We start from the raw sequence: 27,551 nt of genomic DNA, 5'->3' as shown, positions 1-27,551 counted from the left end.
CAGGAAGCAATGACTAACAGAACTGAAACGAGAAATAGAGAATTCAACAACTATAGCTGGAGATTTAAATACTCCATTCTTGATAACTGATAGAACAACTACACAGAATATCAGCAAGGATATAAAAGACTTGAATGATACAATCAACCAACTTAATCTAACTGATATAGAGAACACTCCAGCCAATGATTGCAGAATATACAATGTACAGATTCAACATACTAAAGTACACACAAAGCTTTCCTGGAATAGATCATATGGTAGTCCATGAAACAAGTCTCAAAAATTTAAAAAGTCTGAAATCACATCAAGTATATTCTCTTTTTAAAGGTAGAAATCAGCCACAGAAAGAAACCTGATAAACCTCTAAATATTTAGAAATTAAACTACATACTTCTAAATAACCCACTGGTCAAAAAAGAAATGACAAGCAAAATTACAAAATATTTTGAACTCAATGAAAATGAAAACATAGTATAACAAAATATGTGGGATACAGCTAAAGCAATGCTTAGAGGGAAATTCATAGCTTTAAATGCCCATATCAGGAGAGAAGAGTCTCAAATAAATAACCTAACTTTCACCTTAAAAAAAACTAGAGACAGAAGAACAAGCTAAAACCAAGGCAATCAAAAGAAAGGAAATAAAAAAGATGAGAGCAGAAATCAATTAAAGAGAAAACAGAAAAACATTAGAGAAAACAAGAAACCAAAAGTTGGTTCCTTGAAAAGCTCAACAAAATTGACAAATCCTTAGCTAGACTGATGAGAGAAGGAGAAAGCAAGAGACAGAGAAGAGACAAATTACAAAATGATGAATTAAAGAAAGAACATCACTACCAACCCCACAGAACAACTTTATGCCAACAAATTGGACAACCCAGATAAAATGGAAGTATCTAGAAAGACATAAATTACCAAAACTGATCCTAAAAGAAATAGATGATCTGAATAAATCTATAACAAGAAACTGAATTCATAATTTAACATCTTTTCACAAAGAAAAGTGCAGGCCCAGATGATTTCACTGGTGAATCCTATCAAATATTTAAAGAAGAAATAATACCAATCCTTCACAAAATCTTTCAGAAAATAGGAGGAAGGAATACTTCCCAACTCACTCGCTGAGACCAAAGACATCACAAGAAAAGAAATTTTTATTCTTAAGAAAATACTGGTAAACTCTATTGACTGACATATAAAACAGATTATATAAGATAACCAAGTAGGGATTTATCCCAGGAACACAAGGTTGGTATAAGATCCAAAATTAATATAATATAACAGATTAATAGAATAAAGGATAAAAATCACTGATGATCTCAACAGACGAGATAAAAATTCTCAATAAATTAGGAAAATAAGGGAATTTCTTCTACCTGATAAAGGGCATCTATCAGGTTTTTTTAAACCTACAGCCAACCATCATATATAAATGGTGAGAAACTGACTGCTTTCCTCCTAAGACTGGGAACAGGGCAAAGGTGCCCGTTTTTGCCACGCCTATTCAACACTGAAGTAGAGGTTCCACTGAGTACAATAGGCAAAAATCATCATCATCAACTAATTAATTAAAGGCATACAGATTGGAAAGGATGAAATAAAACTGTCTTCATTCACAGATGGCATGATCCTGTATGTTAAAAATCTCAAGGAATCCACACAGAAAAACCACTAGAACTAATCACCTCCCAGAGGTCCCACCTCCAAATACCACCATATTGGGGATTAGGATTTCAACATATGAATTTTGGGTAGACACAAACGTTCAGTTAATTGCACCTAAGAATTTACCCAAGAAAAATGAAAACATTATGTTCATACAAAAACGTAAACATTCATAACAGCATTATTCATAATAACTGCAAATTGGAAACAACACAAATGTCCATCAACTCGTACATACGTAAACAAAATGTGGTATATCCATACAATGGAATACTACTCAACAATTAAAAGGAATAAACTACCAATACATGCTACAACATGAATGAACCCCAAAACCATGATGCTAAGTAAAGAATCCAGATGCAAAAGATTACATATCGTATGAGTCCATCCATATGAAATTTTCAGAAAGGGCAAATTTATAGAGAAAGAAGGCAGATCAGTGCTTGCCTTTGGCTAGGGGTGGGAACAGGGATTAACTGCCAATGAGCACAAGAGAACTTTTTGGGGTGATGAAAAGGTTCTAAAACTAGATTGTGGTGATAGTTACATAACTCTATAAATTTACCAAAATCACTGAATTGTGCTTTTTTTTTTTTTTTAAAGATTTTATTTTTTCCTTTTTCTCCCCAAAGCCCCCTGGTACATAGTTGTATATTCTTCGTTGTGGGTCCTTCTAGTTGAGGTATGTGGGACGCTGCCTCAGCGTGGTTTGATGAGCAGTGCCATGTCCGTGCCCAGGATTCGAACCAATGAAACATGGGGCCACCTGCAGCAGAGCGTGTAAACTTAACCACTCGGCCATGGGGCCAGCCCCTGAACTGTGCTTTTACAATGGGTGAATTTTGTGGTATGTAAATTTTATCTCAACAAAGCAGTTTGGGGGAAAAAAAGACAATGTATGTAAAAATTCTTTTTAAACCATAAAATACAGCAGCTGCTATCATAATGGTGGTTGATGCTGTTAAATGTTGTTGTGCCAGGCCTTTCCCACTGAGAACCCTCCAACGATAAACTTTGCTACTGTTCTCATAAATGAACTTATATAAATCACTTAGAACAGTGCCTGGGTCCTGGACATTATGTAAATATTAACTATCATCATTATTATTATTCTGACTATCATCCTCAGTGTCATTATTATTATTAACGTGGCAGGCATGCCTTGAAGGGCTCTAGAAGGTGGTGCTGGGCCCCCCAGGGGTGGCCACTATGGACTCCTTCCCCAGGCTCTCAGGCAGCCAGAATTGTTCCTAGAAGGAGTCCCACGGAGTGTGGCCACATTTCTTCCACTGGGTAGAGCCTCTTTCAGCTTTAAGAAAAAGGGGGCATCTTTTTCATATTTGTTTCTTTGTTCTTGGAACCCCAGATGCCTGCGGGAAAGCTCACTCCTAGTGTGTTGTAAATGAAAGAGACTCATGAATGAGTAACTAGCCTTTTGTGTCCGGGTCCCTCAATTCTCCAAGTGTCCCCCTTCTGCCCACCCCCAAGCTCTGCTCCCAGAACTCTCTGGAACAGCTCTGAGAGGCAAGACAGTGCTGTACTGGGAACCCTGCCTGCCCTGCACCCCAGAAGGAGCCTCTCCTAGCAGGCTCAGTCCCTGGGGGTGAGGGGGGGCAGGGTTTCAGCAACCCCAGCCACAGCTGCAGGGGTCTGGACTCAGTCTCACTGCCATTAAGGTATCGCAGTGCTTCAATGGGACTCATGATGAGCCATGACCTCCAGGTTACAGCCCCCTTTCCTCCTCACGGGGCTGACCCAGTGTGTGTCTGGGATTCTGCCTCAGTTTACTTGCCTGGCACTGCCATTCCCTCCGGCCTGAGGCCGAAGGCTGCTTTCCCAGATCACCGACAACTTCCCTTCTTCAGGAAGCTGAACCCCATTCCTTATACGAGGGGTTTGACCAACAAGTACTCTAAAGGTTGGCCTCTCAAACCCCCTGGGGAGGCTGCCACATCCTCTAGAGCACTGTTATCTCATAAAACCTTCTACAGAGATGGAAATGTTCCATATCTGCACTGGCGGATGCAATAGCCACTAATCACATTAGGCTACTAAGCACTTGGAACATGGCTAGTGTGACAGAGGAATTGAATTTTTAACTCTATTTACTTTTAATTAATTTCTATTTAAATGGCCACATGTGGCCCCTGGCTACTGTATCACACAGCTCAGCTTTAGATACTGAACACTGGCCTAGCAACCCCTCAGGGGGCAGCTGGCAGCAGGGTTAGGTGCTCCCTAAACTCATGCTGCCCCACTCCCCACAGCACACAAGGGCCCTGGCTTCCTCTCCATCCCTGCCAGCATTACCTGGACCAGCAAGCCAGACTTATACAAATACTCCCCTGGGGCACCAGGTGTGCTCACAGGGGTCTCAGGGCTGCTCCCTCCATCTTTCAGCAACACATCTTAGGGGGAAAAAAGAACAGAGGGAGAGACCACAGACATGAGTCAGACCTATGATGCAGACATGAGGGATGGACGAGGCCTCTGCTGTCTCTTTTTAAAGCTGAATAAATAACTTGCTTTGAATTTTGTCATAATTTCACCACTACACTAAGAATTGGGGCCCAAATTATGTAAAACAAAATTTAAAAGTCACATCAGACAGGAAAAAAAGGGATTATTATAAAATGCCTTACAGGAACTAAAATACCAATGTAATAATGAGTATTAGACGAGGTGAGACTAAATTGGCTATAATTTCAAGTCATTAATTGTCACTTCATGGAAATTTTTTAAAAAAGAAGTAGCACATTTCAACACAGAGAAACTAGCAGAATGAAAATCCTTTGCTTTGGGACTGGTATGTCCTTTTAAAATGCCAGTGTTGGTCAATTATCTCACAGCATAACCACTTTGGATTGAAAAAAATCAATATGCACCGAGGCAATTATTTTCTGTACCTCCTACTCCTGAACTGCAATGAGTTTTCACGGTTCAATTAGCTTTTAACTTGAAACAATAGCGGCCAGTCTCTATTTTTATCCAGGATATTTATTTACAACAAAAATGCAATGCTATTTCAAATTGTTTTAGAGAATCTGCAAAGGAGAGACTGACAGTCAAACTGTAGTGGCATAATATTACAATGTTTTAATCTTTTAGTCCAGTAATCTTACTGTGATGATTATCCTTGGGAAATAATATTCAGAAAGAAAAACTATGTACCTGAAGATGTTCACAAGCATCACAATCTAAAATGGCAAAAATTGTCTAGAAACAATCTAAACAAATTAAATGTCTATAAAAAAGAAAATGATTGTATATCCCCTGCACTCAGGCTCACACCTGTCACTGCTCCAGTGAAGCTGCTCATCAAGGTCACGGATGGCCTCTCTGTTACTAAATCCAGCCCTCATCATATGTACCTGTCATCAGCATTTGACACAGGTGATCACTCTCCCTTTCTAGAAACACTCTGCTCACTTGGTCTCACACACTCTGCAAATGCAGACCAGGAACTTATAGAAAAGCAAATCCAGAGGCCTCCCCCCAAGACCCTGCAGACACAGGACTGGGGGGAACTTACGCTGGCCCCACTCATCCATTGCACCTTGCATTCAAGTTGGAGAGAGGAGCCAAGCCGAGCCGAGCCAAACCTGGCTCACGTGCTAATCACAGGCTTCACCCTCAGCTTTCCCTTATCCATAAAATCAGACTAGCTGAAGTGTGACTAATTCACATTGGCAGATAATCCAATAACCATTCCACTGGGGCTTGGAGATATACAGTGTATGTCAGGTTCACCAATTCTGTCTGGCTTGGATTATAGAAAACTAAGTTGCATTTCCTGACTGTGGAGCAACTGGTGAGGAAGATATCCCAGAAGCATGTTTGGGAAGGGAGGGATGCAAACTTAGGAAGTAATCATTGGCACAGGTGATTCATAAAAAGGGTGAGTAACTCTAAGTAGGAAGTAGGCTCAAAGAGAGGAGTTGTGTAATGCAGAACTTCCCTTCCCACTCCCCCTGAGTTTTAGAAAAGAGTCAGTCAGGAGCAAGCCACCCAGGCATTTCATCCTGGGAAGGTCAAGTGCCTGAAGAAGGAGTTCTAGGCCACGGTGACTCCATGACAAGAAAGGTCACCAAGTACAGAGAGTCAAGGGCCTGGGTTTCAGGGGAGCTGGTCGTAGGGATATCCCAACCGAAGCCACACTAACAAGAGCAGTAACAGCGGCACTTCTGTAACACCCGTTATGTGCCTGGTAAGCATATCTTCTATTAACTCAATTACCCTTCACAAGCAGATACTATTATTTTCAGGTACTAAGAGGCAGAGCCGCATTCAAAACCAGGCAGTGTTGTTCCAATGCTCTTAACCGTTATGCAATACATAACAGAATCCTTAAACATGAACACCCTAGTCATCAGAGAAAAGTTTCATGGTGTTCACAATGTCATGACATCCACAGTTCTGGACAGCCAATTCAGGAAGCGACTCTTCCATCACAAGGAGCGAAATATCCCCTCCCCTTCCCACCGAGAACAATGATCCCTGCGGAAAATGAGGACAAAAGCCACAGAGCCCTCAGATGGGAGCACAAAAACCAATTCTCAAGTTAATGAGTAAATATTGGTGGGCATTTTGCCAAGCACACTGGAAAAAACAAATCTCTATAAAAATCAACTGATGAAGTCTTGCTACATGGAAATAAATTTTGATCAGCTGCATTGCCAGGGACTAAAATTAATCTGCAAAGTGAATGAAGAGCTGGGATATGTGAATGCAACTACCAGGCCCAGGAGTCAGTGTGGGGTAGGAACGAGCAGGGCCCACAGAAGAGACCCCATTGGCAGAACCGGAAGAGGGATCCAGACCAAAAAGGCACAGTCTGTTCCCTTAGCCACTGGCTCAGGGTTCCCATCACCACCGTGGGAAAGAACTGGATTTTATCCAAAGTTCCTCAAAATAATGTGTATGGCTCTATATAACTACATATAGAACTAATTACTTCCAACACATCTTTTTGCCACCTTCAGAATGGCCCAAGCTAAAGGGCCTCTCTAGTGGTTATCATCTACCTGTGTCCCATCAGGGTTCCAAGTGCCCCCTCAAATATGGCCATCCTGACAAACCTCAGGCTGCAGAGATCGCCAGGCCTGCGACAGACTCATGTGGGAACTTAGATAAGCCCCTGCCCTCCCCTGGGTCACATGTGTTCATTGAAAATAAGAGAAGTGAACTTATGAGCCATGATGGTGTTTAGGATATCCACTTAGAATAATGTGGAAAGAAACGTTCCGTGGGTGAATCAATTTGGGGACTGCTTGCTAATCCAAGTTAAATGGATTTCCTTGGTGCTGTTCTTCTCCAAGTCTTCAGTGTGATGGCGCACGCTGTGAATCTCCAAGAAGGGGATTGAGGGCTCTGTTTCCACATATTTTTTCATCGCTGCTTTTCACATCTCCTATAAGGGTCTTCCCTGGAAAATGCAGTCTAGGGAATGCTGTTCTTCAAGATTTCTTTCAGATCCAGTGCTCTGGGTGGTAGCCCAGAGCTGAAGTCATTCTGCCTGGGTTTGAACTCCAACTCCAACCCAGGTAGCTGGGTAAACTTGGCCATTTCACTTAACCTGCTTCCTTATCTTTAAAATGGGATAAATGACTGCACCTGCTCCCAAGAGTGAATCACATGAGAGAATTCATCAAAGTGTACAGCACGGTCCACTGGGAGCAGCAGTGGAAACAGCGGTGGTGGAATTCCCTAACTCCTCCGGAATCAAGCCTGGAAAATGCTTTTCCCAGTGCTTCCCAAGAGGCCTGCAACAGGACATGGAACTTGTCTTTCATCCTCACAACTTGGCTCCCCCCAAGCAAGAGCTTTGGTGACAAGGGCTCACCGACCCATAATCAGTTCTCTCATGTGAACCTCCTCCTGCACTCTGTAGGGCAGGGATCTGGGGCTGCACTGTAACATCAGTAAACCTGGGATCATCTGTCTAGACTGGGCTGGGAAGAGGTGGTCAAACAGCCTTGCTCTTGTCTGACTTCATCAGTCACTCATTTAAGTCACCTGGTGGAAAGAGCCCTGGACCACAAGAAGGAAACCCGGGTTCAGGCCCCTGGTTCAACATGAGCCCCAAGATCCAAGGTGCTCTGGGGCTCCACCACTAGTCACCTCTCTGGGCCTCAGTCCCCTCCATCGGTAAAATTTAGGAATGAAGAGAACAAAGGTTCTCCATTAGAGATGTACATTGAACTTATCCAGGGCACTTTTCTGTAATTCTGTCCCGATCCAACCCCAGACCTCCTCAGTCAAACATCTCTTCTCACTGTATATAAAATTCACCTCAAGTAAAAAAAAAATCTCTGAGCACTGGAACCCAGACAAAGTATTTTGGAAACAGCTCCCTGGGTGATTCTGATCTGCCCTTTTGTTAAGAGCCACTGTCCTGGATGATCCCTGAGCACCCTCTCTGGCATCTTATAAAAGGCCACCAGACTTCTGCATTCCTCTGCGAAGAGGGTGTGGAACCTACTGCCTTTCAAATCACTGGCTGGGCGAGGTCAGGCTTGTTGGGAAGAGCCCTCAGTCCGTGCAGGGGGAGAGGCTCTGTACATCCTGGGGCCCCAGGACAACTTTTACCCAACTGCATCTGGGACATTCCTTCCAGGTACCTGTCTCTGTGAGTCTATCTCAACCCTCTGGCTTTATCCTAACACACTCTCAAACCAAGTGCCAACAAAAGCAAGCACCAACTAGATCCTCCTCCCTAATCTATACTCACTTTATCTCAAGTCCTGTCCTGATGTTATTCCTTATTGGTGATCCCATTTCTGCCCTTCTGGACTCCGAATCTGTACTGGAGTCTCAGGCTTCCCTTTGACAAGGACCCTGGCTTAGATTCACTCCATTGGCTCTTCACACTTTGGGCTATCTCAGGTAGAACACCTATCCTGGCTGGCCCCTCCAGACCAAGCCCCAACTAGGCTGATACACGGGTCCCAGGGACCATCCAAGCCTCACAGGACCTGACTGGCCAAGGGAAAAAAGGCATCATAGCCTGAGGCCCAGAAGGACCCAAAGCCTCAGCATTCTGATTAATTCCAATTTGGGGACTTAGCCACCTCTCTGTTCCTCCTCTCCATCACCACAGGTAAATGAGGGCTAAAAAAGAGCCAAGAGTATTGCAGGGATTGGCCAGGGCCAACTTCAGACTTGGAACAAATCTCTGGAGTGTTGAACCCCACTTTGTTCCGACTGTCAGCACAAACAACTACAGAGACTCCTAGTAACATGGAAACAAAAGAAATAAACATCAATGTTTAGAAACAATCCTAAAATCAATACACAATGGAATAGGACATACATTGCAATGTCATCTTAAAGAGACCAACTAGGTCCCCGGTCAAAAAAAATTGGCAATAACCTAATAGAATACATTAATAAATTTAAAAAGGTAAGTTGTCAATCAAAAGACAAAGAATCTCAGAAGCAAATGCTGGCACTGCCCACCCAAGCCCTCTGCAGGGGAGAAGCTCAGTCGTGGGCTTTAGAGCATTCCGGTTCCAACGCCCACCGTCCTGTCCATCTTTCTTCAAAATTATATAGCTTTCACTCCCATATGTGTAGACTGTCATGTCTACCAGCAGCCCCCAAAGATGAAAACCTAGGAACCCTGAGAACACTGTCGACTTGGGGTCCACACACTCAAGCTAAAAGGATATCCTGAGACTATCCGATTCCTAGCTTCCAGCCTCCTGTATCCAGTCACCCACTTTGGTCACCTCAAAAGAAGGACTACTTCAGATAAATTCACAGGAAAAAGCAGGCCAGGACTATTCTTAAGGATAACAATAGTTCATTTCTCTGATAACACACTACAATGTACAAAGTACTTCATCAGAAATCACACAATAATGTTTTTTATAATCTCAGAGTGCAGAAGACTTTTCTAGGTGTGACACAAAATCTAAAAGTCACAAGACTGATATATCTGACAACGCAATTTTTTTAAATCTTTGTTAAAAAAAGAATCAAAAGACAACAAATATTTTCAACGTATATCAGTGACAAAAATGCTAATTTCCTTAAGAAATAAACAGCTCCTTGAAATCAGTAAGAAAAAGTCAACAACCCAATAGAAAAATAGGCTAAGGATATAAATAGTTCACACAAAAGGAAATTCAGTGGTTCTTACTATATGAAAGGAGACCCAATGTCACTCAAAATAAGAGAAAGAAACCTTAATATTTCATTGAGATAGAATTTTTCACCTATAAAATTGGCAAAGATGAAATAGTTTGCTTACATTCTGAGCTGGGTGTGGGGAAACAAGACAATCTCATGCATTGCTAGTGGATTTAGAAATTGATATGGGGCTGGCCAAGTAGAGCAGAGGTTAAGTGTGCACGTTCTGCTTTGGCAGCCTGGGGTTCACCGGTTTGGATCCCGGGTGCGGACATGGCACTGCTTGGCAAGCCATGCTGTGGTAGGCGTCCCACATATAAAGTGGAGGAAGATGGGCACGGAAGTTAGCTCAGAGCCAGTCTTCCTCAGCCAAAAAGAGGAGGATTGGCAGCAGATGTTAGCTCAGGGCTAATCTTCCTCAAAAAAAAAAGAAAAAGTAATTGATATAAACACAATGGAGGGCAATTTAACAAGATCTATAAAAATTTTAAATGCACATACCTTTGACTCAGCAATTTCACTTTCAGGAATTTATCCAACAAAATCCTGCTTAAGGGTAAAATCATTTATGAACAAGACAGTAACTACAGTATTGTTTTTAATCACAAAATTTGGAAATAATCTAAAGGTACTTCAACAATTTATTCAACAACTAGTTAAACAAATTTCCATGCAATGAAATACTCCGTAGCTATAAAAAGAACAAGGCACCCTTAAACACACATATGTGAAACTATCAACAAGACATATTGTTAAATGAAAAAAAAAAACAAGGTGCAGAACCTTTCTAGGGAGTTGAGAACTTAGTGGCAGGGATGAGGGTAAGAAGACTTATTTTCTCCATATATGTGTTTGTATTTTCTGAATTTTGTACCATGTGGATGTGGTTGAAAATAAGACGACAAACAAAACTTTAAATGAGTTTCACTGATGTGGTAAATCTATGTATGTTGATATCGCTCATGTTATTAAGTATGGGAGAAAAAGCAAGTTGCAAGTAAAAATGTAGAGCTTAATCTCATTTATATTTTTTAAAACTTTTGTTGTCTGCTGGCATATGTGTGTTCATAAATGCATAGCAAAAGGCCTAAAATGAAACACACCAATCTATTTACAGTGCTTACCCTTGAAGAGGAGAGTAGAATTGGGTTAGGAAAGAAGGAATGAAGGAGTTTGTGCACAGGTTACCTTGAAAAATCTGCATTTTTAAGATTTTTCTAATTGACCATCCATATGTTTTTATTTTGATTACCGTATTCTTTATTCCTAAGAGTTCTACATGGTTGTTTTTCAAATACGCGAGGTCACTTTTTACTGTTTCCTGCAGGGATTTTCAGGGTTGTCTTTTGTTTCTTTAAACGTGGTTAGCGTACATTTCTCGTGCTCTGTGTCTGATCGTCTGAAGTCCTAGCGGGTCTGCTTCTGCTGTCTCTTGTTTTTACCGGTTCTCACTCATCACACCGTATTTTCTTTGTGCTTGGTTATTTTTGGCTGTGCACTGTTCATTGTCCTTGAAAGTTATTTGTGAGAATGAAAGTGGCTAGGACAGCATTCAACTAAGTTCCCCCGAGGTTTGAGGATCATCCAAATCCCCTTTTGCTGGTAAAGAGCACAGGCCCTGGAGTTAGACGGTCTAAGTTCCTGTCCAACTCTCCCAGCAGTGCTGTGTCTCTCATTGGGCAATTCACCTGATCCTTCTAGGTCCAATTTTCCTCACCCAAAGTAGGGAATGTTCCTCCCTCTGGGCTTACAGGGGATAAGATAACACATACAGTAAGGCACGCAGCACATTCCTGGCACAAGGTCAGTCTTCTCGAAATTGTGCATTTATATTATACATGTTACACTACAACATTTTGCAGTGAGGGTCTGACCCAAGGAGACAGCAGCAAGAACAGGCAGAGGGGAAGGGCAGCTGGGGGATAATGACTGGCAACAGGGTCTTCTCCCTAACTAGCCTGTAAGCTCTGTGGGGCCAAGAGGCAAGGAGGGTGCCTCTTAGCACCTCTCACTGGTGCCCTAGTCCATGGCGGGTGTTGATAAAAGGGTTACAAAAAGTAAGACACAAGTGAAAGGGACTGTGGGATAAAAAATGTGACCCCTGGGCCCTTAGAGCCTCCATGTTTGATACCCTGAGAGTGACTCCCCAGAGAAAGGCGATTGCTAAGTCACAGCGGTCCAAAGAGAGGAGCACTTTGCCACCAGAGAAAGAGCCTGGCTCCTTGGAATTCCCTAGAGCCCTGCCCCCAGAGAGGGGGGACATGTCAGAGATGATGAGACAGAAACAGCTAGTAGGTTCCATGTAGAGTAGCCCCAAAGATACCTCTAACTGCCGTCTGGTTGCAATCCTTGCTCACATCTTTGTCCTGCATTGATGTGAACACTTAGGCCAGCGTCATTCCCAGACCTTCACTGACGCACTAATTTGTTGACTGAGTGGCTAGTACCCACCCCTCCACCTCACTGGAAACTCTTTTGGGGGTCCACATACCCTTCAAGAGAGCAGCAGACACAATCTCAACCCCAAGCCTGGGACTGACAGCAATGCGAGAGGGGAGCATGCCGACACTAGAGAAAACCCACAAAAGTTGTGAATGCAACAAGAGAAAAATCTCATTTTCTCAAACACAAAGAACAGAGATCTAGCAATCACTGGGAGTTTAAAGTAAGGTGCAAACAACATAGCAGATCCACTCCCTCTGCTGAGTTAGTGTCTCTCCACCACGATTCCTCTGCACGGTGTTTTTCCACAAGTCTATTAGTCATTCCACACGGCCCCCCTGCAGTATGCTGGAACTGTCATTCCTAATGCTGATGGGGCTGGGAGGACAGGTAACTGCTGTGCCTCTTGTCTGAAGCCACCAAGGAACCTGGGGACATTTAGTCAGGTCAGCCCCTGGAACAGAGGCTGACACTAACATCAGGGGCATCAGTCAACAGCTCAGCAAGGGAGAGGGGAGGAGGACGACAACTGAGGAAATTACAGTCATGTTAGAGACAGCACAGGGAGGAGACGGGGAAAGTGCTTTTAAAAAGCCTCGCATTTTTATTTCTAATAGAACCCAGAATTTGCTGTACACAGTGTTCTAGAAAACTGTCATCATCTTAAGCAAATCTGGTATATAGACCTGTGGCTGAAAGGCCAGGGTGCACACGCGCACACACAACACACACACACACACACACACACACACTATCATACCACACAGAACTGCCGGCCAGCCAGGACTAGGAAGAATGAGAGGGTGACTAGAGGACCAGCCCAGCAGCCAGAGTGGTCGTGCTGGAGCGTGCCTAAGAGGTGGGCAGGGACTGTGGTCTCATGGGCTGCTCAGGCAAGCTGAGCATCTCATTTCCACCTCCAACATCTTTTAAAAGCCAAGCTCAGCTAACAATGCCTGACCTGTGGCTACCCTGGTGCCCTGCAGAATCCAGCCAGCCTAGGAAACCCAGGGGAGACAGTGAATAAGCATCCACAGCACTTCCCTAAGGTGCTGTGATGACATCTGCTGATACCCCCATAAAAGAGAAGCATTGACAGTCCCAGTTTGGGACAGTTTATAAAGCAGTTTCACATGTATCACCTCAATCATGCAAGATAATCAGAGCACAAGTTTTTATCCCCAGCTGGTAGGTCAGAAAATAGAGGCAGAGGGAGAGAGGACCCATAGACTAAAAGAGACTCAAGACACACTTCCACGTTGCTGGTGGGCACGTAAAATGGTATAGCCACCCTGGAAAAGTTTGGCAATTTCTTATAAAACTAAACATGGAACTACCATAAGTCTCAGCAACTGTACTTTCAGGCACTTATTCCAGAGAAATAAAAATTTATGTTCATACAAAAACCTGTACACAAATGTCATAGCACCTTTATTCATAATAGCCAAAAACTGGAAACAACCCAGACGTCTTTAAATGGGTGAATGAGCAAACAAACTGTGGTATATCCATACCATGAAACACCACTCAGCAATAAGGAATGGATTATGGACACCTGCAACAACTGGAATGAATCTCCAGAGCGCTATGCTGAACGAAAAAAAAGCCAATCCCAAAAGATCACATACTTTGATTCCATTTATATAACATTCTTGAAACGACAAAATTATAGAAATGGAAAACAGATTCGTGGTTGGCAAGGGTTGGGGGGCGATGGCTATAAAAGGGCAACGTGAAGGATCTTTGTGGCGATGGGACTGTTCTGCATCTTGACTGTATTCGTGTCAAGATCTTGCTGTCATGTTGTATTACAGTCTTACAAGATGGTGCCATTGGGAGAAAGTGGGCAAAGGATCTCTACGTTATGTCTTACAACTACATGTTCATCTATAATCATCTCAAAATTAAAAGTTTAATTTACAAAAAGAGAGAGAGAAAGACTTAAGAGACATGTAGCCCTTGTCTGGATCCTGATTTGAACAAACCTATAAAAATACATTTGAAGAATGTACATACTGCTTGGATATTAGGTGGTAATAAAAAATTATTGTTAATTGTGTTAAATGTCATAAAGATACTGTGTTTATGTAAAAAAAAGAACACATTTATCAGACACTTATCAAAATATTTAAGAATAAAATAATAATATGATATCTAGTATTTGCTTTGAAATAACCCAGAGTTGGGGGAGAAGGCGGTGGGTGGGAGTAGAGATAATATAAGATAGGCCATAAACGGATAACTATTGAAGTTGGGTGATAGGTACACAGGAGTTCATTATGCTATTCTCTCTACTTTTGTAACTATTTGAAATTTTTATAGTAAAAGGTAGAGGAATAAAAAGAGTCCCAGACAGGATGCTTCGTGCCTTGCTTAAGGCCACATCATCAGTAGGAGAGAGAAAAAGGACTTCAACCCAGGTCCTCAGACTCTGCTAGCAGAGGCTGAGCCAGTCTCTTTTGGGAAGAGCCATTGAAGGCAGGGCAAGAGGCTGGCCCAGAAGACTTTCAGAGAGCAAGGTGTAAGGAGTACCTGAATGGCCAGGCCTGTGAACCCGAGCTGTTGCTTTCTAATCAGTATATGGGATACTAAGCAGCCTCATACACAGTTGGCAGTGCAGTGATGGAGGCCACCAGGGCCTAAGAGACCCAACCTTCAACAGAGATACCACACAGCAGGCTAAATGGAGGTTCAAGGAAACAGCAAATCCTGCCCTTCTTCAACAGAAGTTTTGGAGGTTCTCAGAGGCCATTCACCAGAAAAACAGGTGTTCATCCAATCCACTTTGGAAATTGGGACTACAGATCAGCCTCCTCGCCTTCTGTCATGCAGATGGCCCACCTTGTACGAGAGACACTCTATGGAGAAAAGGTAGGCCTCCCTCAGATGCCACATGCTTCTCAAAGCCTTCCCCATATTCCTTAGCCAAAGGTGTGCCCTTCTTTGCACTCCCACAGCTCTGTGCTTATATCTCCCTGTGTCAGTTATCTATTCCTGCACAAGTTAACCCAAAACTTAGCAGCTGAAAACAACAAACATTTATTATCTCAGTTTCTGAGACAATTCAGGCACAGCTCAGCTGGATGCCCCTGGCTCACAGGCAGCCATCTACTCACAGTTTACTCATGCGGCCTCAGATCCTCTTGGCTGTTGGCCAGAGATGTCAATTCCTCACCATGAGGCCTCTCCACAGGGCAGCTCACGACATGGCAAGGACTCAGAGAAGGAAAAAAGATATCCAAGATGGAAGCCACGGTCGTTCATAGCATAATCTCAGAAGTGTTATGCCAACAGTTTTGCCATATTCTTTGCACTAGAAACAAGTGAATAAGTCCAGCCCACATTCTCAAGCGAAGGGCATGAACACCAGGAGGTGAGGATCATTGGGAGTCATCTTCAAGGCTGCCTACAACATGCCCCAGGGTGGCTGGTATTTGTATGACAGTAACGTCTAACATAATTCCTCCACTAGAAAATGAAGTCATAAGGGCAAAACCTACATCTGATCATGAGGGCAAAATCCCCATGTAATCCACATCTTTTCCCCTCCCCTCCCACGCCAGCAGCTACTCTGTATCTGAGAGCAGTAGTCACACACCTGCTGAAGAGGCAGGCCCAGGTGGCCAGGTTTGGTACCACGTGGCCCCACCTCCTCTGGCTCTGGTCCCAGCTGACTGGATCCATGACAACAAAAAAAATCAACAATTTATGGCCTGCAGGCTGGTCAGAAGATTCTCTTTCAGGATCTGAAATGGAAAATAGCAAGAGATGATGCCTGTTATGGGGAAGTCGTAACAAACCAAAGCCCCATGCAAGCTTCAGTTCTGTGGGAACGGAAAAAATACATTTAAAAAAGCAGTTGTGGAGAGAAGAAAATGGAGAAGTGCAGACAGGAACAAAGACGCCATCAGAGAGAGAGAGAGATAAAGAGAATAACCCAAACAGCCCAGTGCCCACAGCTGCCCCAAGTTCTGAGCTCTCTCATTCCCGCCCCTCCCACAGTAATCCCTCTTTTCTTGTGTTGACTTGCACTCAGCTCTCAGAAGGGAGAAGGAAAGACACAGGGGAGGGGTAGGCAGAGCAGGGAAGGAGAGGTCGTCAGGCAAGGGCCAGCACACTCCGTCACAGGCTTGCAAGAGGGAGTTTGCTTGAGGTCAGCCACGAAATCAGCTCACAGTCAGAAGTGCACTCCTATCCCAGGCACTGTTCATTCCCCAAATTTCACCATTCTATGATTAATGACTATAATGGACAAATCTTACGATGTGGGAGATGATGCCTTTTAAAAAAAAAAGTCAATATCGTACCTGACTCCCTCAACCCAGTGCAGAAAGGAAACCATCACCCACTGCACCCCCTATGCGCACTCACCTCTCAGGAAGAAGTTACCCCAGAGCTTAAGATGTGAGTGACACTAGCGCAGAACCAGCTAAGCCTAGTTAAGAAGTCAGTCCTGAACTGGGGCAAGAAGCTGGTAGGAGGGAGAGAAGTCAAAAGCCAAGGTTGAAAGCTCCCTGGGAGACAAGCAGCTCCAAAATAGGGTTTCATCATCAGAATGGCTGATTCTACTCAGTGGAATCACGTGGCTGCTGACAGGTCTCATCTATACATGAGGGGAATCATCCTCACTCACCCCCCAAGGGCTTTCAGATTTTATAACAAAGTTAAGGCCACGCCACATCACATCATGCCTGACTTAAGACTCTCAAGGGGTTTTCCTGCCCCCAAAGGTCCAGCAGAGGCAGCCCAGCTGACACTCTGCGTGCCTGGAGAGCTCGCCTTTAGGGCCCTTCTGAAAGGCAGAGCCAGTGATCAGGGACCTGGGGGACAAAGGAAGAGCTGAGCAAGCCAAGGAAGTAGGAAAGCAGAGTGTACGTTTGACCAAGAACAGTCTATGGCAGCTAGTTTGGCTGGAGAACAGGGTGGATGTGGGGGAGCGGCAAGAAACCATGCTGAAGGGGCAACCAGGCCAAACAAGGAGAGTCAGGCATTGGTCCCTGCAACCCTCTCTCTGGAGGCCCAGCATGGCCGGGAACCTTCCAAAGGATGGTCAGAAGCCAGTGTAAGTGGGTGAGGAAAGGAAAGGAAGAGCAGGCCCGAAATTCAATCAGAGATGGCTAACGGGAAGGACCTGGTCACTGGCAATGACACACATGGCTTGGGTAGAGAAGCTGCACATTATCCCACCAGGGGCCGGTGCGCAAGGGAAGAGGCAAAGTGCAGCAGCTTCCTTCCAGGCAGCCCGGAGGTGCTCGTCAAGCACACTGCATGAGAGGACTTGGGATCCAACGCCATCGGAAGAGATGGCAACCCCAGGGCATGCTGGCTTCTGCCCAGGTCGAGGCCTAGGCCGTCCAGCACATCCCTCACCCAGAATCCCCCTCAGCCCTCAAGGCCTGGCACAACCCATCTCACCCTCCTGGACGAAGCTGCTTCTCTGAACTCTGACAGAACTGACAGTATCTGGTCCACTCGCCATGCAAATAATCCCACACGATCTCCCTTAAATCCAAGCCCAGTGCCGCTGACCTCTGACCTCTGGTTTTGTGAGCACCCACTTGCTTGGGCTCTCTTCTCACCCAGAAGGTGAGCGCCCCCACCCTGAGGGCAGGGCAGCAGCACCCACCCTGTGCCCTGCACATGGTGGGAGGACGGCAGACCCTTCACAGATGACAAGATGCCTACAATCCTGACCTCTGCCTGACCTCCCAGCAACAACAAACGCTGGCTAACGCCTTTGACTGGTGGCCGAGAATTTAAAAGAGGATCCTGAAAAGTTAACAGACAGAATCTAATCGAGGGGAACCAAATGGGAGATATTACTGTTCAATCAATTTGGCAACTATTTTCATTAGCTCAGAAAGAGCTTTTGGCATTAAGTGAGCAGAAAGCGGTCTCCAATGCATTACTATTTTTAGCATTTTATGACAAATTCACTCAGCCTGTCCCTCTTCCAAATAAGAGGACTCAAATGCCTCCAATTTGCTCCACAGCAGCTGCCAGAAAACAGTTTTCACTGAAACCACTGGACACATGTTTATAGCCTTTGTTCAATATTTACTCAGATGGTTTCACTCAGGCAAGTTCCTGAATATCTGTTTCTCCTTTTGCTTTCTTCCACACCAGAATTCTGGCACCTCACGCCATGCTGAATGCTGGCAGCCCGGGCAGCGCCCACTACACCAGGAAATCAGAACCCGCTGTGTTTCCTCAAGGCTTGGGGGACCCATCAAGAAATGGTCATCCAGAAAATTCACACTCCTGGTTGTGTCTAGCCCACAAGGAACGTCCAGTTTCTACGCAATTTATCAGAAGCTGCTGGATTTCCTCCCCAGGCACTTCGAAAAGGGCTTAAGAAAAAGTGCTGAGGCAGTAAGTCGGCTCTGGCATACTGAGGTGACCCGAAAAATAGACTGGTTCAAGATACACACTTCACAATAATTCATCCATTTAGTTCACTTGACAAATGCCTACTGTGTGTCTGGGTGTGTTCTAGGCACTGGGAACACAGCCATGAACAAACTCATGAAACATCCTGCCCCTGTGGAGTCTACTTTTGGGAGGGGGAGACAGACCATCAGAAAAAAGTAAAATACACTCTCTTTCAGATGGTGACAAGCACGATGAAGAAGAACAAAGCAGGATCGGGGTCAGGGCGCTCTAGAGGAGGTAAGTACAATTTTACAGAGGATGGTCAGGGATGCCTCACTGAGGTGACATCTGGACAGAGATCTGAAAGAGGGGAGGAAACAGCCCTGGGGGTATCCATGGGCAGCGTGCAGGGGAGCTGGCACAGCTGCATGGAGTGAGCAAAGGAGCACTCGGCAGGAGCTGAGCGGACCATCAGAGCTTTAAAGAGAGCTGAGGCCAGGGGGCATCACAGGTGACGTAAAGATATGGAACCACGTGAGACTAGAACAGATGGTATCCATACCCAGGTCCACTGCCACTCAAAGCCCCCGTAAGGATGATGAAATGGCCAAACAGGTTGTGGTCTGTGGCCACAGGCAGCCAGTCTGCACCATGGATCTTATCCAACCCCTCAGTCCATAGGTGAGGACCTGCCACCCGGGCAGGGAAACGGCCTTGCCCACGGGCTCACAGAAAGGTGGTGGCTGAGTTAGAAATATCTAGTAAGCTGCACCCGGTGTGACCTTTCAGGGCCACACAGAACAGGCCTGCTTTCTCTTTCCCGGGACGGCCCTTCAGAAAACAGTGAGACCTCTCTGGTGTGGAGGCTCCGTTTTCTCTAGGGGTGATTTCAGGATCCCTCCAGCCCCGCTCTGGGACTTCCTCCTCTGAAGCCACTCCAGTTTGTCAGTGCCGCCAGGGTGCCCTGCTGGCAGGGTGGCAGCGAACATACAGCTCGCTCCTTTTGAACAAATCTGTCCCTGGGTCCCCACCACGATTCAGGATCCAGGGAAAAGTCTTCCTAACACTTCTGGGTCTGAGGCAAACATCAGGCATCCCCAAAGCTACTTCAGATCCACTCAGGAAGTAGTCGTGGTGTAGGCAGCCAGGTGAGTGGATAATTAGAAGGCCACACCCAATGAGATGCTGCAGGAGAGGAGGAAAGACTAACAGCCAGGAAGTGCCTTTCTCTGAAGGCTGAGGCGTTCCCTACCCCCACCCCCACGCCCACCCCCACGGAGAGGGCTACACAAGTCCTGTTTATTTATTACTCTCATTTTAGGGCAGCATTTCTTACAGTGAGTTCTCTGAAACAGCCCTATCTCAGAATGTGAGCAGGTATTCCTCAAAAAGGTGCTCTGAGAGAAATTATGTTTGAGAAATGCTGGGTTAAACGAAGTTGAACTGTTTTTTACTTCAGAACTTACCTGAGCTTTTGAATCGCTGAGTGCACGTGAGCCTCTGAGAGGAAAAGCACTAATAACATCGACCACTGAGCACCTCTGCGTGCCAGGCACTACGACTCTCCATCCACGACCTCCGTCACAGCCCTACGACATCTGTACCACCACTATCCCCATTTTATATGCAGAGCATGGTGGCTCAGAGGACTTAGGTCATCCACCCTCGGTCTCTGTTAGGAGTCAGGAGGGGGGTGGGCAGTATGAGATGTTATGTGGCCAGAGGACTCAGGGATGATGTGATGACCCCTACTCCTGCGGAGGTTTCGAAGACATTTAGACATGCCAGGAGTAACGGCAGGTGGAAAAGCCAAGGACCACTTTATTACTAGCTGGGGTGCGAACCAGAACTCTCTGGCAAACCAGGCTGGAGAATGTGGCTGAGGCCCAAGATCTCCACAGGATCTCACTCTCCTCTGGACAAGTAAGCATGAGGGGTAGAGGAGAGAGGAAAATGGCACCCCTCCTGCTGTGCTTCTTCTGTCTCAGGAGTGAGAAGAAAACTCCAGAGACGAGGAGAGCCCCACTCGTGCACATGATCTTTACACAGAGACCGTGCCCACTGGTAAACTGGGTCCTGAACCAGATTCTGTGTCGCCTCCTCTGGGGAGGAATCAGGGAAAGGAGGTGGTTCTCCCTCTCCCCGACATCCGACAGCCAGGATAGTCGGGACAGAGCAAGAACTCGCTCCCAGGCTGCTGACCCCACGTCCAGACTAAAGCAGCCCCCATCCATCTTCAGGCTGCTTCACCCCCAAAGTAAGCAGAGGCCACAGGACTAACTGCAGGAAGGGGCACATGCCAGCCAGCACCTTTCACGTTAAGGATTTCAGAGACTGGAAAACCAATTACAACAGCATCAGTGAGGAGGCCCCTTGTCTCTGCTTTCTCCTGATGCTGATGCTGATGGGGTAGGGGTAGAGAAGAGGCCACTCCAGGATCCCCACCCCTTCTCCACCACACCCAGGTTCCAGAATGCACATGCATCCCCCTGCAAGACCCCTTCCACTAGACACATGTCTGCCTCACTGACGGAAAATTAAAGATTGATTATAGACCAGTTTCCTGATTTGCTTTCAAACTGAACAAAGTTGTAAAGTTCTATAAAACAACCTTAAAAGCTTTTTCTGTTTTATGAAACTGCTGTGAAAGAACAGCAGGGAACATTAAAGACCTCCCATGGTAGTGAGTAAAAATACCAAAAGCACAGAACAAAGAAATCCAAGCTGAAAACGGCTTTTACTACATTTGTCAAATTTCACATAAGGGAGGGAAAAGTGATGGATTTTTAAAGGGTTTCTGCAAAAGGCTGTGCACTGACCTCAGTGTTTCAAAGCATGAATGAATGAATGAATGAATGACAGCTGCCAGTCTGGATTTTCCCATTTTGGTTTTGTCTCAGCTTACAGGCTTTCTGGTCCTGCTTCCACCCTTTCTCCTGTGCCCCTGTGAACCTGGGCTAAGATGCACCTGCACATGAATTACCCGAGATTCACACCAGCCTTTCCCAACCAGCAGCACCGACCCGAAGAGGACCCAAGAATGTTCTCACAAGAATCCAGTCGTCTGTCTCCAGCCTCAGGACAGCAAGGCCTCAGCAAGAGACTGATAAAATAAAGACACTTTTAGGGGTGATGACACCCATGATGTCAGGAGAAGGGGGCTGGGAGGAGGACTGAGCCACCCCCTGCTGATCACCAGTCAGCTTTGTCATTCTTTTCTACAACAGCAAGCGTCACCCTAGGCTTCCAGAAGGTGACTCTGGAGCAGAGGCAGCTCGGGCCCCAAGTCCTACGTTTTCAGGGATTTTACAACATTTTGCATTTGCCTGGTCTTTTTACACACATAGATCTCCTTAGGAAACATGAGCAGGATGGGGCTGATGATGATGGACGTAATAATCTGCTACGATTGTGCAGATTTCAGGTACCCTGATTCTGGAAGCTGGTGGAAAAGGTCTTCTGGGAGGTTGTGGGAGATGAAGCATTTTTAGCTGCATTACTCCTTTTCCAGCTCCCAGTACCCTGAGAGGAGGGTAGGTCAGAGATAACCATCCTCACCTGGGAGACAAGAGGGACATGACTGGCCCAAGATCATCCAGAAAATTTCCTTATCCCATATCAGACCCTCTTTCCAAAAGGCAAAAAGTCTAACCATGTGAGAATAACTCCAATCCCACACCACGTGGTGCTGTGTTTGAAGGCACAACACATCATTACCACCCAAACAGCTAATAATCACTGGGCACTCGCCATGTGCCAGGCACAGCGCTAAGGGCTAAGGGTATCATCTCATCTATCCTCTGAGGTAAGTACTGTATCATCCCCATTTTAAAGATAAGGAAACTGAGATCCAGAGAGGAGACAAGCTAATACTTTACCACGTTCCAGGCACTATTTTAAGCCCATTATATATACTAACTCATTTAATTCTCATAACAACCCCATGAGATATGAACTGTTGTTATCTTCATTTTATAGATGAGGAAACCAAGGTGTAGACAGGGTGGGTAACTTGGCCAGAGTCACACAGCAGGCAATGGTTGGGCTGCCATGAACCCAGGCAGGCAGGCTCCAGGCCCATGTTCTTAACCACACCATCCATGGTCATAAATACAGTGAGTCACGGAGCTGTAATTTGCACCCAGCTGTCTGACCCAGAGCCTGAACTCCCATTCTCTGTGATATACCTACCGACTGCCCCTTCAACCTGCTTCAGACCTGCCTGGCTCAGTGCTCCCTGCAGACACTGGGCCTGGAAGTCAAGGGAAGCTCAGACACGATCATCTATTGACCCATATAGTAGAATGGGGTCAACCCTCTGGAATGGCGAAGCAGTCTTTCAGAATCTCTGGGCTCCCATAGACCATGGCTGGTGGCACTGCGAGTGCGCAGACGTCACCAGCAGGATGTGCAGGATGGAGCCCAAGCAGTGGACAGATATCCTTTGAAAAGCGACCATCCACATTCGTTAAGCATGGGCAGGAGGAAATAAGAGTAAGTTTACAGTGGAGAAATATGACACAAACTACTTCAGCCAGGTGATGAGGTCACCACCAACAGTGATGAATCGTGTACCCTGGATATGATGTGATGTATCATTGATAAGATGTGATGAAAATGGCACTTTGCCTCCAGTCCTCCTCCCCAAAAACCACGACTCCAGTCTAATGAGGAGAAAAACATCAGACAAATCCCAACTGACAGACACTCTACAAAATATCTGACTAGTACGCCTCAAAACTGTCAAGATCATTAAAAACAGGGCAAGTTGGAGAAAATGTCACCACCAAGGGAAGCCTAAGGAGACATGACAGCCAAATGTAATGTGGTGTCCTGGACGGGATCCTGGAACAGAAGAGGGACATCAGATTAAAACTAAGGACATCTGAACAAAGTGCAGGCTTTAGGTAATAATAATGTAGCAATATTGGTTTATTAATTGTAACAAACATACCACATTAATGTAATATGCTAAAAGGGGAAACTGTGTGTGGGGTATATGGGAACTCTCTGTATTATCCTCAGAACTCTTCTATAAATCTACAACTGTTCTAAAAAATAAAGTTTATTTTTTTTTAAAGTGAGTATCCAAGACTAGACAGTGAGACAGACGTAGAAGAGATGCAAAGGCCTAAAATGCCAAGGACAAGGGGATTCTGAGAAGTTTGAGTGAAGAAAACACACATGCACACACACACACAAATATCTGGAAGGGTATATATCACACTGAAGACCATGGAACATACAGAAAACAAACACATCATACAGAACCTACACGGCCAATATGCCCCTGGTACGTATATGGAGGAAGTGTGTGCCCCAGGGAACACTCAGAGAACGCCTGGCTAGAGAGGATGGAGGAGACAATGAAGCCCAATACCCTCTGTGAATAGCTGGGGAAACTGAGGCCAGGAGAGAACTGGCATTGGACAACCTAGGTCCTAACCTCAGTTCTGCCTCTTAGTCACTAGGTGACTTTGATCCAATTCCCTCACCTCTCTTGGTCTCATGTTGTCCATCTGCAAAATTGGGATATTAATTCCTGCCTAAGTCATAGGATTGTTAGGAGGCTTAAAATAAATAATAGATCTGCTCAACCACCTTCAACAATCCCTGCTCCCTGCAACCTAATGTCATTACCCTGGGATGGACACAACCTCCTGTGGCGTATGGGATCACGTAGTAATGGGATGACATGATGCCCTATTCCAGCCCTGAGGTGACAAGAGGCCAGACCCCACCTCTCTGGACAGCACACCCAACCCAGCACGATCCTTTCCCCCTGCCTGGGCATCGGTTTTCTCCTGGTGGCAAATGGGAGAGACAGCCCTTGGTGATCAGCACAGTTGGAGGGGTCTCTAGGCGGCCAAACTTGGGCACCACTGCTCTAGGGGCATGCGACCTGAAGAAACACCAGCATGAAGTGGCAATCATCATCATCATCATCATCATCACATCACATCACATCACCACTCATTCACTATTTCCCCACACTGACCTCTCCTCACAACAGCCCTGGAACCAAGGTAGAAGGGCTAAACTCATCCCCGCCTCACAGATGAGGAAGCTAAGGCCGGAGAGGAGTATGACGCACAGAGGCTGAGCTCTGGTGCCTCCACCACGCCTACCAGCCCCTCTCACAACGGAGGCAAAGCTCTGCTGTTTCTCCATAATTGTGTGGCCTGTGTCCGCTTTCTCACCCTCATTGAGCTTTGCCTCACTTGAGGCAAAAATGAATTTTCTCTGCTCACCCCAAAGGCCCAGCACAGGGCTGAGGGCAGAGCTGGCCCTCGAATTTTGGGTTATTGACTCACAGGCAAACAGAGACGCTTCCACAAAAGGGAACCCTCCCTGCACTGTCCCAGAGCCAGGCTTGAGTGGTAAACGTGGACAGTTGAGCAACACAGCTGGCCAGCCCCAAGATCAAGCCAGGGAAGGGTAGGGACATCCTCAGGGCACATAGGAGCAAAGTGTCTGCCTGCGGACAGCACTGACTGGGAGTCAGGGATCCTCAGTCCAGTCCTTGCTCAGCCAGGCTCTGTGACCCTGGGAAAGTCTCTCCCCATCTCTGTGCCTCAATTCCTTAGTCTGAAAAATGGGGTCACAGTACTGCTGCACCCCCATTTTAGGTGGACACAAATGTCCTGTATAAAGATGAGGGGTTTAAACTGATGGACATATTGTCCCCAGGCAAGTCAAGACACTCTCTTCCTCATGTGAAATGGCCCCTCCTCAGCGTGGCCCAGAGTGAGCCAGAGTGACAGTTCCCACGCTCCAAGGATAGGCCACCTGAGTCCTCCCAGGCACACAGTGGAATCTAGATGCCAGCACTGCCAGCACAGCTCCCAGCCAGCAGCCATGGGAATCCTGAGCCCAGAGGTGCAAATCCACCTGCCACAGGCCAAGTCAGAAGAGGTGGCCACAGCTCGAAGCCACCCCTCCTCTGTGTAGACACAGGATGACGTGCAGAACTTCATTCTTCAACTGCGGGAGGGAAGCCAAGAGAAACACAAGGCCCCTGGAAACATGACCCCGTAATGGGCACAGACAAGAGTACACGGCTGCCCCACACTCCACTGGGGCCCAAGGTATAAACCATATATGGGTACCACATAGGTATAAACCACCTATGTCACATGGAGCTGGTGCTGCCCAGAACCCATCATGCAGTCAACTGACTGGGACTTTTTTGTAACCCCTAGCCCAACAGAAAGCAGGGTAAAAAGGGTCGGGAGCCCAGGCTGGCCTACAGGAGCCAAGTACATGCACAGCGTGGCTAAAGCCTAGCTCTGTTGCCCAGGCCTGGGTTCCAGGGCCGGCTGACAGGCAGGTGGTTCAACGGCGGAAATGCCTGCATTGGTTTTACAGGCGTTTATGACCCATCCTGATCAGAGCTCTGTGTGGAAGGCTGTCTGCTTTGCCTACTCTCATAACTTCACTTGCTGTTTTTTTTGAACCAAGACAGTTGCTAAAAGCTGCAAGTTAGTTCATAACTGGTCCCACAGCAGCCAGTGTAATGACCTCTGCAGCCCCTGGGTTCTCATGGAAAGAGGGAGGCTGTGCAAAGGCTGGGGATGCCTGTCAGGTCTCCCCAGGTACTATAACTCAACATCTGTATGTGTTCATGCTGGGTACACATGAGCACGCGTGCACACACACACACACATGCACACTCTAGATCAGCTGCTGCTTGAGGCCAGGGAGTCGACTCGGGGTCTCTGCAGCCCATCCATAATGCCCAGCCAAGCAGACACTCAGTCAAGATATGCAGCTGGACCCCAACATCTCTCCCTACAATGCAGTCCCCATCTCAGACATATCGGCTTTCCGAAACCCTGGATCTGGTCAGGTTCCTCCCTGCTAAAATGCCCACAGAGGCTCTGTCCCCTGTGCCCAGGGCCAGCCTCTCAGCCTGGCAGCCAAGCCTCCACAGTACATGCCAACCTCCCTTGCCCATCTTTTCTTCCACTACTTCCCAAAGTGTGCCCTAATGTGTTTGTCGAAAAAGCTAGTGTCCTGTTCCCAAAGACACCCCAAACTCTTCCCAATTGCCTGAACTGCTCACTACCTGTTTCCACATAATGAAACTTTACTCACCCTTCAAAGCCCACTTCTACTTCCACCTCCTCCATGAAGCCCTCCTCCTTCCTGCCAAATGCCTGTGACGCATCCTCTTCTGAAACCCTCAGCATTGTATAGCTCTCCCTACGGCTTTCATGGCATCCCACCCTAACTGCTGGACCATACCACACATCTCACTACCATGAGCCCATGAAGCAGCAACCCCGCAAACATCTCTGAGACACCCAGAGTGGTCAGCGCCATGTCATGCAAGCATCAGATCCTTCGCAAACGATGTCTATTGGCGAAAGGTTGACCACAGGACAGGAGAGCCTTCCAGAAGAGTCTCCTGGGGGCTCTGGCCAGCCTCACAAACTGCTGAGTGTTTGGGCACCTGCCTTCCCTGCCCAGGGAAAACCCCATCACAACCATGAGGCAGCATGGTTCAGCCTCAGTAAGGACTGTTTTTACGGCCCACATCATTAAGCAGGAGCCAACAGCTCCTTGGAGAAGCGTGACACAGGAGAGGGAAGCTGGCTGTCCCTGAGGAGCTGCTCTTCACTCCCTCCAGCTCCAGTTGAGCAAAAAATGTTTTCTTTTCCATTGCATAAGATGCTTCCAATGGTGACAAACCTAACACCACCAACAGGAGGAGATAAAAGCCCTGTGGGTGTGAATGAGGAGCAGAAAGTGGCTGCGTGTCAGTGTAGGACACATGGGCAGGCAAGCGTGGGTGGCAAGATTGGCCAGCCAGCCACATGTGACCCCTCTAACAAGCAACGGAAAGAAAAACAAGGTCTGACCAAAATCAGAGCCAGCACGTTCCACTGGCAGGACGGACCCCTTTGTTACTCACTCTGCAGACGTGGTCTG

General features: G+C 46.3%; 1 protein-coding gene and 1 long non-coding RNA gene across 4 annotated transcripts in view; one reads left to right on the top strand and one right to left on the bottom strand.

Moving 5' to 3' along the window:
- Nucleotides 1-27,551, bottom strand: part of XXYLT1 (xyloside xylosyltransferase 1) — a 174,568-nt gene that overhangs the window by 109,669 nt on the left and 37,348 nt on the right. The gene's annotated exons all lie outside the window — the stretch shown is intronic.
- LOC139045402 (uncharacterized) lies at nucleotides 18,296-23,696 on the top strand. The gene is made up of 3 exons (XR_011503730.1): nucleotides 18,296-18,617; nucleotides 18,854-18,914; nucleotides 21,518-23,696. It is a non-coding gene; the product is annotated as an uncharacterized lncRNA (long non-coding RNA).

The sequence above is a fragment of the Equus asinus genome, chromosome 5 (assembly GCF_041296235.1).
Source record: "Equus asinus isolate D_3611 breed Donkey chromosome 5, EquAss-T2T_v2, whole genome shotgun sequence".
NCBI classification, from domain to species: domain Eukaryota; kingdom Metazoa; phylum Chordata; class Mammalia; order Perissodactyla; family Equidae; genus Equus; species Equus asinus.
This window is presented reverse-complemented; position numbering and strand designations above follow the sequence as displayed.